Below are 15,251 nucleotides of genomic sequence, written 5' to 3'. Positions count from 1 at the left end.
AATGGCAAACTTATTAATATTTATGAGCCTGCAATAGTTTTACCCAACACTCAAACCCCGAATAATGGTTTCATTTCAAAATCATTATAAAACAGATAATTTTTGCCCTTTGTTTATAATTTGAGATGCTAATTCCTATGGGTGTTCTTTTATCAACTGTCTTTAAAAAAATCTTACCTTCAAATATCCAACTAGCGGTCATGAGCTTAATTGTTTCTGCTGCCAGATCACAGAAAGCATTAAAAACATAAACTATGAAAACCCATGTCTCCCTGGTTACTGAGAACGGAAGTGCACTCTGAATCACAGATTCTCTTTCTGAACTGCTGGGTGAAGTTTCTTATGAAGATTCTGGGGAACTATGTTTTTATCTCGCAATACTTTCTTTGCCTTTACAGTGATGTTTCTTATTATTTAAAAAAAAATATTTTACTTATTTACTTATTTGAGAAAGAAAGAAAGAGGCAGAGAGAGAGAGAGATAGAGAAAGAGAATGGGTGTGTCAGGGACTAAAGCCACTGCAAATGAACTCCAGACACATGTGCCACCTTGTTCATCTGGCTTATATGGGTACTGGGGAATCAAACTTGTGTCCTTAGCCTTCACAGGCAAGCACATTAACCACTAACCCATCTCTCTAGCCCTCTTGTTATTGTTTTGAGACAGAGTGCAACTATGTAGCCCAGGCTGGATTCACACTTGCCATACACCCAGTCTCCCAGATGCTAGAATGACAGGTTTGTGCCACCACACTGGGCCCCATGACTGTTTTTTGTTTTGTTTTGTTTTGTTTTTTTTTAATTTGAGAGTGACAGATAGAGAAAGAGGAGAGAGAGATAGAGAGAATGGGCGTGCCAGGACTTCCAGCCATTGCAGACGAACTCCAGATGCACGTGTCCCCTTGTGCATCTGGCTAACATGGGTTCTGGGGAATTAAGCCTCGAACCGGCATCCTTAGGCTTCACAGGCAAGAACTTAACCGCTAAGCCATCTCTCCAGCCCCCATGACTGATTTTTTAAGTACAATGAAGTATGGTAAGATGCGTTTTATTCTGACAACTGGTGAGCCACAGTCCCCAAGTGTTTACATGCTACATAGTGTAATTCAGTAATTACTTCCCTAGTTTCTGTTTTCATTGTCTTCCTCCAGTATCCACTGTTTTTCAACTCATGGAACTTAGAAATCAACACACCTCTTTACTTCTCCTGTTTCTGCAATTTAATGAGTGATGCACTGTGGTGCTTCTAAATTCAGACGACTGCATCACAAACATGTCAAAAGAGGATATGATCCTGACATGATATGTCAAATGTAGTCTAACCTTTTTCCAGATGTCCTCGATTCTGAGAAGCCTTGAATTGATTGATGTTACAACTCAAATAGTTGTCGCAACTTCAATGTGGGCAAGAGCCACACTATATCACAACCGAGTTCTCACCCCCTGTAGTGAGAACTAAAGTGACCCCGATACTGGACGAGAATCACTCTAGCAGCTGCCTTGGGAAACAGCGAGAGGGCTGTGCAGGAAAGCCAATCTGGAACAACCAGAAACAAAGTGCAGGAATGACTACACATTGTGTGTGTGTGTGTGTGTGTGTGTGTGTGTGTGTGTGTGTGTGTGTGTCTGTGTGTGTGTTATATATGCCCATGCATATGCCCATACATCACCCTCTGCCCTTGCCTGCTGGAGAATGTACGCTCCCGAGGTGGCCAGAGGTTCATGCTACATGTCCGGCCTCATGATTCTTCACCCGGCTGCGGTTGAGCTGCACTCTCTTCATTTTCTCTGAGCTCACCATGTTTTCCCCAAACCCGGGAGAGTCTCAGGTCTCTACTTCCCAGACAACATAGATGGCTGCGCTCATCTGTTTATGCAGATCCTGGGGACTGATCGCAATCTATCTGTCAAGTCCTTATGTTTGCACAGGAAATGCTCTTAACTACTGAAGCCTTCAGCACACCAAGGCTTTTCACTACCTTAAAATGTGACCTACAAATGGTCTTCTTACCTGCACTATCTTAGCCAAGTTGGTAAGCACTGCCTCTCAAGTGCTTTCTCTCCTTCCACAGTTTTTTACTCGCCACAATCATTGGCGTATGAGCCTTATTCTCCATGTTGGAGGGAGTCAGAGCATTTGACAGGAAAGACTCCTAGATTTGGAGGATTATAGCCTGAGGAATTATTTTATGTAATAAGGTTTCCTGATTTTAGAGAATTAAAAATAGAAAAACGAAATTGTGGCTATAAACTCTTCTTGAAATTCAACTTTATCTTGTTTGTAATAGAACATATTTGTAACTTACCTGGAAAGTTACCTGTAAGAAAGTTCCTTTAAAAAAATAACTTCAGGCCAGGCGTGGTGGAACACGCCTTTAATCCCAGAACTCGGGAGGCAAAGGTAGGAGGATTGCCATGAGTTTGAGGCCAGCCTGAGACAACATAGTGAATTCTAGGTCAGCCTGAGCTAGAACGAGACCCTACCTCAATAAATAAATAAACTTCAGGGCTGAGAGATGACTTGGCAGTTAAAGGTTTTTTATTTCAAAACCTGCTGGTCCTACATCAATTCTCTATTACCTTATAAAGCCAGAAGCACAAAGTGGTGCATTCATCTGAAGTTCGTTTGTAGGGGCAAGAGGACCTGCAATGTCCATTTTCTCTCTCTCTCTCACTTTCTTTCTCTTTGAAATAAATAAATAAATATTTTTAAAAAACAAAGGATTCTGGAGAGATGGCTTAGAGGTAAAGGCACCAGCCTACAAGCCAAAGTACCCAAGTTCGATTCCCCAGGACCCACGTAAAGCCAGAAGCACAAGGTGGCGCATATGTCTGGAGTTCATTTGCAATGGCTGGAGGCCCTGGGGCACCCTTTTTCTCTAAATAAATACATTTAAAAATTCATGTTTTAGAAAAAGGAAGAAACCACTTGTGCACTGGGGTACTTGCCTACCATACACACCAGACTCGGTTTAATTTTGAATAGCTTAATTGTCCAATCAATTATTAACCAGTAAATCAGCAGTGGAGTCACAGCAAAGGTTAGTCCATCACACTAGCCTGAAGGACAGTCAAGTTCCCTAAAAGAAATGATCAGCCATCAGTTTTCCTGAGGGTCCTCAAAGTTAAGAACCTCTTTATTCATATCCACTCTGGAAGATAACAAATCTACTCTGCTCATAATTATGAAAGAATGCTTAATGAGATGGATTAAATCATGAGTTGACATCACAATGTTGCATAGCAAAATGTAAAATATAGAAATATAAAAATATCTCTCATTGATATATAGATCTCTTTGTACCCTCAAGTCTTACGTTTTTTTAAAAAAATATTTTATTTATTTATTTATAAGCAAAGAGATAGAGAGTGAGAAAGAGAAACCAGCGTGTGTGTGTGTGTGTGTGTGTGTGAGAGAGAGAGAGAGAGAGAGAGAGAGAGAGAGAGAGAGAGAATGGGCCTCCAGGCACTGCAAACCAACCCCAGATGCATGTGCCACTTTGTGCATGTGGCTTTACATGGGCACTGGGGAATCAGACTGGGTCATTAGGCTCTGCAGGCAATTGTCTTAACCAATGAGTCATCTCTCCTGCACTAAGTCTTACATTCTTACTTGAAAAATAATTTCTAAATTTGGCAATAGATTATGAGTTTCATTTTTGACTAGTCAATTTGAATTCGTTGGCTCAGTCTTTTGTAAACTTATGTTTCAGTGTACCATATATGTAGCGTTATTATGAGGGGATTCACACATACACAAAGTTTCTGTCTCCAAATCACATAGGCTATGAAAAAATAATCAAAACTAAATTATCTTTCTTTTATACTATAATTAATTCTTGCTTTTCAAACACTTTAATTTAAAATTAGGGGTGAATAAAAAGTCATCTAACTGAGTCGGTTAAAGTCCGGTAGGTACTCTTGTAGTTTTATGAAAAACTGAAAACATACAGTATTTTAACTGTGGTGTTGATATGAACGCTTCCCTATGTTGTTATTCAAATGCATAATCCACATGGCTTCATTCTGCATTTATGAGAAAATACTATTTATTTTAGTTCTACCATTTCTCTGTGAGAACTACTTTGACTCAAAGTTAACCACCACTAAAAATGTTCACTAGGAAATATTGTTTCCCTGGCAACAGTTACCATGTGCATACAGAGCCCTCCGTATTCATGTCGTATTTTGGTTTTTTTAGTCAAACAATGTGTGGCTTTAAAGTAGCAGGTTCAAGTGCAACACAGAGGTTGGCAAATCAACTAAGGAAAATATAATCAGAATGAAATCAGTGTTTATGCCAACATAGTGCCCAGTACAGGTGAACAGACCAAATTGCAAAAACATGCCAGTGTATCTACCGACATTGAAGACTTTAAGGCTACATGCAGCAATACCTTTGCCGAGACTACTATTGCTTGACTGCCAACGAAAATAGAGAGCATCCATTTGATTTTTTTTAGACTTTTTTTTTTTTTTTTTTTTTTTTTGAGGTAGGGTCTTGCTCTAGACCAGGCTGACCTGGAATTCACTATGCAGTCTCAGGCTGTCCTCAAACTGATGGCAATCCTCCTACCACTGCCTCCAAAGTGCAGGGATTAAAGATTTCCATGACCATGCCCAGCTTTTTAAGATATTTTAAAGACTTTAAGCATTTCTAAATTCTGTATAATAAGCCGATGCTAAATAAAAAAAAAAAATGTTAGTGCAAATATACAGGGATATGTTTCATATACAGTTAGAAACTGTTAGATTCCTCTTTCATATTCCTGCTTGGCAGAAATTTTTTTGGACATTCTCGCTGTGTATCCCAAATGTGAGCTGTTTGCCTCCACCTCTCAAGTACTGGGCTGACAGGCCTGTGCTATGACACCCACCTCTAGTAAATTTCTTAGACCACCACAATGAAAACAAGATTGCAAATCACTCTTCCACTCTTAGCTTACTGATCCTTTGCAATTGTGAAATGCCCCACAGAAGCAGTGATGCCACTGGGAACAGCTCTCTAGGCAGAGGTAGGAGGGTCGCCTTGAGTTCGAGGCCATCCTGAGACTCCATAGTGAATCCCAGGTCAGCCTGAACTAGAGTGAGACCCTACCTCGAAAAAAACAAAAAAATTAAATTAAATTAAATATATTATGCTCTAATAAATAATTCCTCCCTAAATCTGTATATGTTAACGTAAAGATTAGCAAACATTCACAATGTCCAATTTACTCTTCACCTTTGTAAAAGAAGAAGGACTGAAATTACCCCTAAGTAAAATTATGCCCCAGATGAGATGACCCTTTGGGGAAATGAAACATTCCAGAAATGATACATAATGCCAGCATATCACAGAAGATGGAATTTTCTACTTAAAAGTTTACAAAGAAAAAAAATAAAATCTGGTGGCATAAAGCTCATGACTCTGGGTGAAATCTAGACTTTTCAAAGAAAGTGGTTTATGTGATCATGTTACAAACTCTTAAGCAATGTATGCTAGATATATAAACTTTGGCTATGCCAGTAAGTTTTAAAGAGGTTAAATGATAGCAAATGGTGATTTGCTAGAAGCCCTTTCCAAATAATACTGTAGATTTTTCTCCTAGCTCTATTTTGGCCTCCAATTCTGGCTTCTGAATTCCCTTCAACACTGAGTAAGTCCTTATGCAGAGATACTCCATGGAGCCTTGGGAGAGAATTTAGTACAGTGGTCCTGGCCTAGCATGAAACGTAGGGTCTGAAATCTGAGAGAACAGAATTACAAATGAGCTTTTATGAGCAGGAGAGATGGCTCAGTGAACAAAGTGCTTGCATGCAAAGCCTCTCAGCCCAGGTTCCTTTACCCACATAAAGCCAGAAGCCCAAAGTGGCACATGGGTCTGGAGTTCCTATGTGGCTGCTAGGAGCCCTTGGATGCCTATTATCTCTCTCTCTCATTCTCTCTTTCTCTCTACTTCTCTCTCTTCCTTCCTCTGTCCCTCCCTCACTCCCTCCTTGCAAAATAAATTAATTAAATATTTCATTTTCGGTTTTTTGAGATAGGGTCTCGCTCTAGCCCAGGCTGACCTGGAATTCACTATGTCGTCTCAGGCTGGCCTTGAACTCACAGCAATCCTTCTACCACTGCTTCCTAAGTGTGCCACCATTCCCAGCAGATAATTTTTTAACGAGCATTTATATTATAGGAAAGCTAGGTACACAGAGGTGTCAGCATATTCAGACAAAAGAGAAGAGTTATGCCAGATATCAAAACTAAATGTTCTTTAGTCTCTGTAAATTATGATGACAGCCTTTCAATATATCCTCCCAAAGGGATGAAGACACAGGCATCGAGTTTGATTCAAGATCTCTCATGACACGTAACACAAACTGAGGTTGAAATGTTATGGTGATATGTGTCACAAGTAGGTGAGACCCCCCCACCACCACCAAAAGAAAAATAAATAGTAACCACATCGCATGGAAAAACTCGAGGGGACACATTGTATTAGCAAATTCTGTGTGGATGAATGACTCTTAGTGATGCGTGGGAAGTACGGGCTCACTGCACTGTACAAAAGTGGAGCTGGTCTCAGAGGAAATCAGAACACTTTAATAGATGATGGGATCCTGGAGTGGAGCACTTATCAATATTAGTTCATAAAAGTAAAAGGAATCATCTCTATTCTCAGATAATCCTCATACCATTTTGCTTTATTTGAAGCTGCAAATATTCACTTAATAACATAAACTGGTGTGCAGCATTGAGTTTTAGTAAGCTAAGGATTTTCAAAAACTCTGTTTAGCACTCAATAGATCAAAATCTGATCCAAAGGTATTTGAAACAGCAATCTAGCTATAATTCCATTTCCTGAAGAAGAAAAAAAAAAGAGGTAAACAGGAAATCCAAAAACAAACAAACAAAAAAACCTATTTGCATTAGTGTTTTAAATAACAAATGAAATTGGTTTTCTTCCTGTCTGGTTGCCATGTTCATTTAAATCCAACAGTCTACCCACTTCACAACAAATGGAGAAACTGGACGCTTAGGGGAAACTTGAGATCAAAGAAAGACTATTTGTTTTCCATGTCAGAAACAGATTGAAAGCTTTTCATGCTTTATGAACATTTGGGTTCCTTGAAGGAAGATGTGTCTATTTGGCGGAGCAGGTGGAGAAACCTCCCCTCACCTACACCTGTTCCGTGTTCAGATGCATCGGCCCACAAACCACCGTTTCCTGTCTGTCAGTCTCAAAGCGTCTGTTCTCCAGTGACCTGATGTTGATGCATCAATGCAACAAAAGGAGGCGATTCTAAAGCAATGTCAAAAGGCCACTGGCTGCCAAAAATAGCACTCTGCTAAAACCAGACAGCTAGAAAGCTGAAAGACATTGTTTGTACTAGTTTTTTTTTTTTTTTTTTTTTTTAATGTAGGGCATCCTAACAATAAGACAACTAAAGCATTGTTAATTCAATCTCCTATTTGGTAACCCAACAAATGGGGCTATCGTTGCCAAGTTAGATGGGCAAAACAGAAGAGAAAAAGAATCACAGTGTTTGGTCCCAGCCAGCAGTAAGGATCTGTGACTGGAGGGCCAAAATTGCCCTGAAGCTGTCATGCGCCCCATCAGACTTTCACTTCCAGCTTCAGAAGAGCAGCCCAGGAGCGTGTCTCTAGGTAACCAACACCTGCCCTTCCCGTTCTTGTGTAGTATACCCCTTGCCTTCTGTCTTTACAAGAACTACCAAGACACATCCACAAAGCTGTTTTGCATCTACGCACGTAAATGTGTATCTGGATGTATTTGGATGACTCGTTTTTTGCTGCCTTCAAGCTTACTTACAGTAATTTTTAAAACTGAAATGTGAGCTCTAAGTACTTAAATGCATATATATTAGGTATGCACATGAACATAGAGAGAGAACCAGGAGTGTGGACAAGACCGTCTTGATGACTATTTTGTCCATACAACTTCACGAAACAGGGAACAGGCGGTTGGATTGGAAAAAGTCTTCCATTGTTTTTGCTTTTGCGTTATGTTAAGAAATAGGTAGATTTCCTAGTCTCAAGATCTTTACAGTCTGAGAGCAAAAATAAATTCATACCAACATTAAGTATGTTCATGTTCAGTTGATACAAACTCTAAGAACTAGGATGTGAAAACACATCTGCACTTTACGCAGCATCGGGTCTTTCTGCAATCATTTCCATAGGAAACAAGGGAGCTTATGCTATGCCAAGAGTAAATGATTCTGATTAGATAAGAAAAATAAATCATTGACATTAAGCAAGGGAGAAATCAGAAAGGGAGCTGGTGCAATGGTTTGTACACCTGACTACTCATGCATTCAACAGGGAACTATGGAAAATTACTCCGGATATGCCCAGTCTCCAGAGATCCTGATCAGGTTCCTCTGGGATGGGGCCAGGCGTGACTCATTCTTCACAGTTCTCAAGATAAATTTTTACCATCCCCCACATTAACATAACCTTGTAAAAATAAACGTACTTAACAAGGAAGCACTGACTCGGATGTAAAATGGGCCTTTTTATTGATCACTGATTAATAATGCATATTCGCATATGATAAGACTGAAAACATGTTTGTATATAACTGGGTCATTGGTCTTTGATCACGTTCAGGACTTGAGGATAGATAACTGCTGATGGAAAACTTGGACATTAGAGAACTTGAGAGGCATTCGTTAATAGAGACAATGCTCTTTGTTCTATAGAGCAAACCCACTAACTTACCTCTCCTTGCACAGGCAAGCATGCGTGAAATCATGCATCAGAATTGACTTTTTTTAAAAAAAATCAGATAAAGAAAGAGAACAAATTGTCTCTGAACTGAAACCCAAGGACATGTGCGAAGTGAAATGAACACTTTGAATCCCTCATAGGGTAGGAAGACAAAAGTTTAAAGGAACTAAATGGTCTAATGTACTGATTTCTTTGTGACCCTTGTCAGTTGGCTAAATAAATAATGCAAGTCTTACACTCATGAAAAAAATCAATATCTTAGATACATGAATGAGTAAGTGAGCATTTTTGAAGTATTTTTTTAAAAGAAGACTGAGAAATACTTGTTTATGTCCAGAACAATTTCCTAAGTCAAAAAGGGGGAGGAAATGAGAAAATCTGACATGATAATAAAGAATGTTAAAAAGAAGAAATTAATTTGAATAAATTGTGTCACATATATGTTTATCTACATACAACAAACCCACATAAACTCAAAACTTTAAGAATGGCACAACACACGTCTATTGAATATAAATGGTAAATGCAGGGTTGGGAAGATGGATTAGCAGTTACAGTGCTTGCTTGTGAAGACTAAGAACCAGGGTTCAGTTCCACAGCAGCCATGTTAGACAGGTGCATAAGGGTGGCACATGCGACTGGAATTTATTTGCAATCACTAGAGGCCCTGGAGCTCCCATTCTCTCTCTCTATCTCTCAAATAAATAAATAAAATGCTTAAATTTTTTTAAATATATGGTAAGTGCAAGATGAGAATTTGAGCCAAGAATTTGCAACAAACTGTGATTCCCCTACAGTGAATCAAGGATAGAAGTCATCATATGTAAATGTATCAATATATAAAGATGATGATAGACAGATAGATAGATGATAGATAAATAGATGATAGATAGATAGATAGATAGATAGATAGATAGATAGATACATAGATACATAGATAGATAGATACATAGATACATAGATGATAGATAGACAGGCAGACATTATTCATGCGTACATATATACAGACAGACAGGCTGACAAGGGATCATGCACTCTGTCAAATGCTATCGTGTGTAAGTGTTCCAATCACAATTCTTAAGAATCTAAGCTTTCACACAGATGAAAAAGGAAGGTGTTTATAAGTCATCTCATTATTCATGTAAATTCAAAACCCACAAAAAGCCAAATGTACAAAGTGCGTCTGAAGTATGTTTGCAGTGGCAAGAGACCCTGGACTGCTCATTCTCTATGTATCTGCCTCTGTCTTGGTTGGTTTCTCTCAAATAAATTTAATTTTTTAATGTTCAACATATTTTGTCATCAAGGATATGCAAATTAAAATTCCCTTGAGATTTAAATTCTGATCAAAACAACTACCTTCAAAGAGCAGATTCTTTGGTTCCTAGCTGTTGGCTTACATATCTTAAACCAAGAAGCGTGAGTCTTAAAATCGCTAGTATTTTAATTCTATGATGTTAATCAAATGGCCAGGACTCATTTTCCCTGACCATTACAAATTTTATCCTTATTTATGCCATGAGGACAAGGTACACAGGCACACTCTAGCTCTGTCAAATGCTATTGTGTGTAAGTGTTCCAATCACAATTCTTAAGAATCTAAGCTTTCACACAGATGAAAAAGGAAGGTGTTTATAAGTCATCTCATTCTTCATGTAAATTCAAAACACTTATATCTGATTTTTGTCACTGCTACTGGAGAAAATACACACACACACACACACACACACACACACACACACACGCATAATACATTATGTTATATAAGATGCTTTACATATGACATTTCAAACATATATACAAATGATTTCAAAAACATTTAGAGATTTTTTTCTTTTTGCCTTAGAAAGTACTTTACACTTAACTGCTGTATCCTCTTATCTACTGCATAGTACTAAAGCATCACTTAGCCAGATGGTGATAAGGTTCATGACACAATCAAAGTTCAGTAGAGCAGAGGACAAAGATGGCTGAATGCCTCAATGTAAGTCAGCAACAGACACAGGTGTGCTGGCGTTCACTCACTTTAAGCCTATGACTCTTTTCCTTAAGCAAGTTATTGAGACTCAGAGCAAACTGTGCTCTTCAGAACTTCTTTGAAAATACCAAAGATCCATGCAAATTTAAAAATATGCCGACCTAAGCCAGGCGCGGTGGCACACGCCTTTAATCCCAGCACTAGGGAGGCAGAGGTAGGAGGATCACCGTGAGTTCGAGGCCACCCTCTGACTTCATAGTGAATTCCACATCAGCCTGGGCTAGAGTGAAACCCTACCTCAAAATAAAAAAAAAAAAAAAAGCAGACTTTACTAATAAGTATGTGTAAAATGCCTTTGGAAGAAAATATTCAGGTTTCAAATATACGCAAATATTGAACTTCTCTTTAAAGTGATCCCTTTTCTACATACAGCTTGCACCATTGTCCTATAACATTTGCATATTTGAAATAAAAATCATAATCGTCAATACTAAGGAAATAAATCAACAAAAATGGTATTTAAAACTGTGAGTATTGGGCTGGGGATATGGCTCAGTGTTTAAAGGCATTTGTTTACAAAGCCTGCTGGCCTAGGTTTGATTCCCCAGTACCCATGTACAGCCAGATGCGCAAAAGTGTAACATGCATCTAAAGTTCATTTGCAAAGGCAAGAGACCCTGGCATATTCCGTCTATCACCTATCTGTCTATCCTTCCTTAAGCTTAAATATTTTTTAAAAGGTATTAAGTTTAATATGGTGGCTCATGCTTATAATCCTAGTATTTTGGAGCCTGAGGAAGAAGGATCATCATGACTTTGAGGCCACCACGGTCATTCAGTGAATTCCAAACCAGCCTTGGCAACAGAGTGAGTCTGTCTTCTAAAAAAATTATTTATCGCCAGGCATGGTGGCTCATACCTTTAATCCCAGCATTCAAGAGAGAAGGATCGCCAAGAGTTTGAGGCCACCCTGTGACTACATAGTGAATTCCAGGATAGCCTAGGCCAGAGCAAAACCCTACCTTGACAAATAACAAAATCAAATAAATAAATAAATAAAATAAACAAAATTATTTATAAATCAATTGATAATTATGAAAGTTTGTACCCAATTACTTGCTCTGAAAATACACATTAACCAAATTAAATATTGTAAAGATGAAAATTGTTCTATGAAATAGGAACTCATTCCTCTCCTTGAACTAAAGAAAGACTGATGTTAAGACACACAAAAATAAAAAATATGTCATGGGGTTGGATAGATATCTTAGCGCTTAAGGCACATGCCTGTGAAGCCTCAGGACCCAGGTTCGATTTCCCAGGTCCCACATAAGCCAGATGCTCATAGTGGCGCATGCATCTGGAGTTCATTTGCAGCGGCTAGAAGCCCTGGCATGCCCATTCTCTCCCTCTCTCCCTCCCTCTCTTTCTCTCTCTCTCACTGTAACAAATAAATAAAAATAAAATATTAACAAAATATGTCATGAACCAATATTTTGTTTAGTAAAGATTTATATGGTCTGATCAAGCTTGTCTATATTTCAGGGACAATTTTACATTGAACTGAAACCATATAAATGCTTAATCCTACCTAAGTTACTTCCCAATAACTCTAAACCACTTATAAATGCCCCCAAAGAACATGAAATAACTATAACACTATCTTGTATTTCTTATCCTAGAAAAACAAAAATAAGCATCCATACAGCATTATATCTATACCCATATTTACATTCTTATATAAATATTCATATTCATATATTATATAAAGTTACATAGATTCTTGTTATAACATATAAAATGTGCAATAAGCTAATAATAGCAAATCCACAAGAAAAGCCAAATGACCATAAATTGCTTTCAGCTCAATTTGGAGGTCACCTTTCGTCTATGTTATGAGACTGATGTGCTGCCCACTGCTCTGAGAGGGCAATATCATATGTCTTATGAACAGATTGAGGTAACTAGACTTGAAAGGAGAACGTGAGGTTGCCTGCATAAGATTATATTCTGGGCAGCTGACTTTAAGCAACTTGTCTAATATATATATATGTCATTAGAAAATGAATACTTACACTTGTATTTCTATTTTGTTTCCTGTGTCTCAGGCTCAAACTGGGATCCACACGTGCTAAATGAGCCCTCTGCCTTTATAATTTTCTATAAAGTTTATTCTTCATATGAATGCTTATTAAACATTAATGAGCCACCATATGCCCTGGGTGAGGGAGAGCAGTGGAGGCCCAGAGGATCCTGGCTGAGGAACTGTGAGGTGATGGGGACCATGCGGGCTGGAGGGAAATGGGATTGGTTTACAGAGACACAGAACAAGTCCATGGGAGCCTTTGTTTTGTTACTGCACTGCCTGAGGCTGGCTTCTTCACACGGTAGCAGCAAGGAATAACAATATGTGCAGATGCTTCAACGTTAAGGAGCAAAAACATTTTGGAGATGATTGAAACTAAATAGAAAGTGATAAAATAATGACGGAATTATTAAAACATAAAATCGGGGCTGGAGGTGGATCTCCATGGGGAGCCTTACTGCAATAAGTGAGGCATCTGGTCTCAGTCCTGGCACAGCAAAAAGGAATGAAACAAAAGAAAACCACACGGTGGTTTTACTTTATTAAAAGTTAAAATGAAAACAAGCTTTAAGCTCAGCGTAGGGGAACAGGCTTGTCATCCTCCCCTCTGGAAGGTTGAAGCAGGAGGATCACCATGAGTTCAAGGTCAGTTTAGACTACAGAGTGAGACTCTGAGACCTCCTGCCTACTACCCCACAGAAGAAACCAACTTTAAATACCGTGTAGTGAAAACCTCACGAATAAACACTGCATGAAATTAATACACATGTATGTTATACATATGTATACACAAGTAAAGTCATATACAATAACTATACAAGATGATAAAAGGTGGGCATTTTGGTCCCCACTATATAATTGATTTAAAAGCTATACCTTATTATTTATTTTTTTAAGGGAAGACATAGTAAGTACATAAATGAACATGTTCACAGAAAAACTAATAACAAGAAACTCTTCAGGTAGAACACAGCATTGGCACAGTAAACACACGTCGCATGTTATTCCTGTCCTATTTGGAGAAAAAGTAAGCCAACGTTCAAAGGACATTCAAGGAAGGAACGATGCAAATTGTGGCCAACACACTAGCCCAGGACACACATTGTTCAAAAATTGGACTCATTTTGGCCACGAGTGTCTGCATTAATTGTTTCCTTCTCATTATTTCCATATCCACATGAGGTTTTCTGTTCCACTGGAGTGAAACCTTGGCAGTGTCTTCTCCTGTGTGGCCACTCCTTGGCTGAAACTCAAGGTCAGGTCAAGGTGCTGACATAGCAGAAATGCCACACACAGTAAACCTTTACAAAAGACACGTGTCATTTATATTCATCAAGGAAGTATTCCACAGACACCAAACTATGGACCCCGATCTCAATATGTTATTTGATTATCCAACTTAATCCCATTATACACTGATCTTTTAAAAAGCATAAAAACTGCTGACAAAATGCCTCTGTAAACGTTAAAAATTCCCTATGTGAGGAGCGTTCAGTTCCACAGTCACATTTATTAAGAGCTGATTTAATATTTTCATTAATCAGGAAAAATTTTTAGTGAAAATGAGAAACATTAAATGCCTAAAATTTGTAATATTGAAAGACCGTGTGACTTAGTGAAGCAAGGTAACATGTCTTCTTTCACACTTATAAATCAAGGAATCTTCTATGAACACATTCCCTTAAAGATAGATAGTTAGGTCTCCTCAGAACTATAAACTCAAAATCTAGTCACAATGTATGAAAAGCTACCAATTTCCATGTTTCATAAAGCCTGTTTCCAAGGGCAGATATATTACATATAGTGATATGCATTGAATGTAAGAGACATAACCCAAAAATCATATGTCTGTGTTTAGAAATTTAAAATGTATTAATAAATAATAGACTTCAACAGATGGAAGACCACAAGAACAGTGTTCAGATGAATAAAAATAAATAAATATAAATGCTATTTGGGTGTAGTGGCACATACCTTTTACCCCAGCACTTGGGAGGCAGAGGTATGGAAGATTGCTAAGAGTTTCAGGCCAGCCTGAAACTACAGAATGAGTTTCAGGTCAACCTGGGAGAGAGTTAAAACTGGGCTTTGATAAAAACAACTAAAATAATAATAAATAAATAAATAATAGTACCAGATGCTCAATAAAACAGTTATCTGCATATTAAGAGAATAGCAAACCAAATTCATGAGAACCATGCAACATGACAGAGCAGATGAGTCATTCGTACCTCTTCTCTCTCGTCAGTTAAAAGGGTCTAATGAGTAATTTCATTAAGTGTTCAGTTTGCAAGGGGTTTAAGGAAAGTATGATACAAACATTATGAGTGTGCTAGTAAGCAAAGCTCTGTAAGTGCTGAATACTTTCTCTTTTTAATAACCACTTTACATTTAACCTAAATGATGAAGAAACAAAAGTAAGAAGGTATTAAAAAAGCATACTTTTACCTAAGCAATTTT

The sequence above is a fragment of the Jaculus jaculus genome, chromosome 20 (assembly GCF_020740685.1).
Source record: "Jaculus jaculus isolate mJacJac1 chromosome 20, mJacJac1.mat.Y.cur, whole genome shotgun sequence".
NCBI classification, from domain to species: domain Eukaryota; kingdom Metazoa; phylum Chordata; class Mammalia; order Rodentia; family Dipodidae; genus Jaculus; species Jaculus jaculus.
This window is presented reverse-complemented; position numbering follows the sequence as displayed.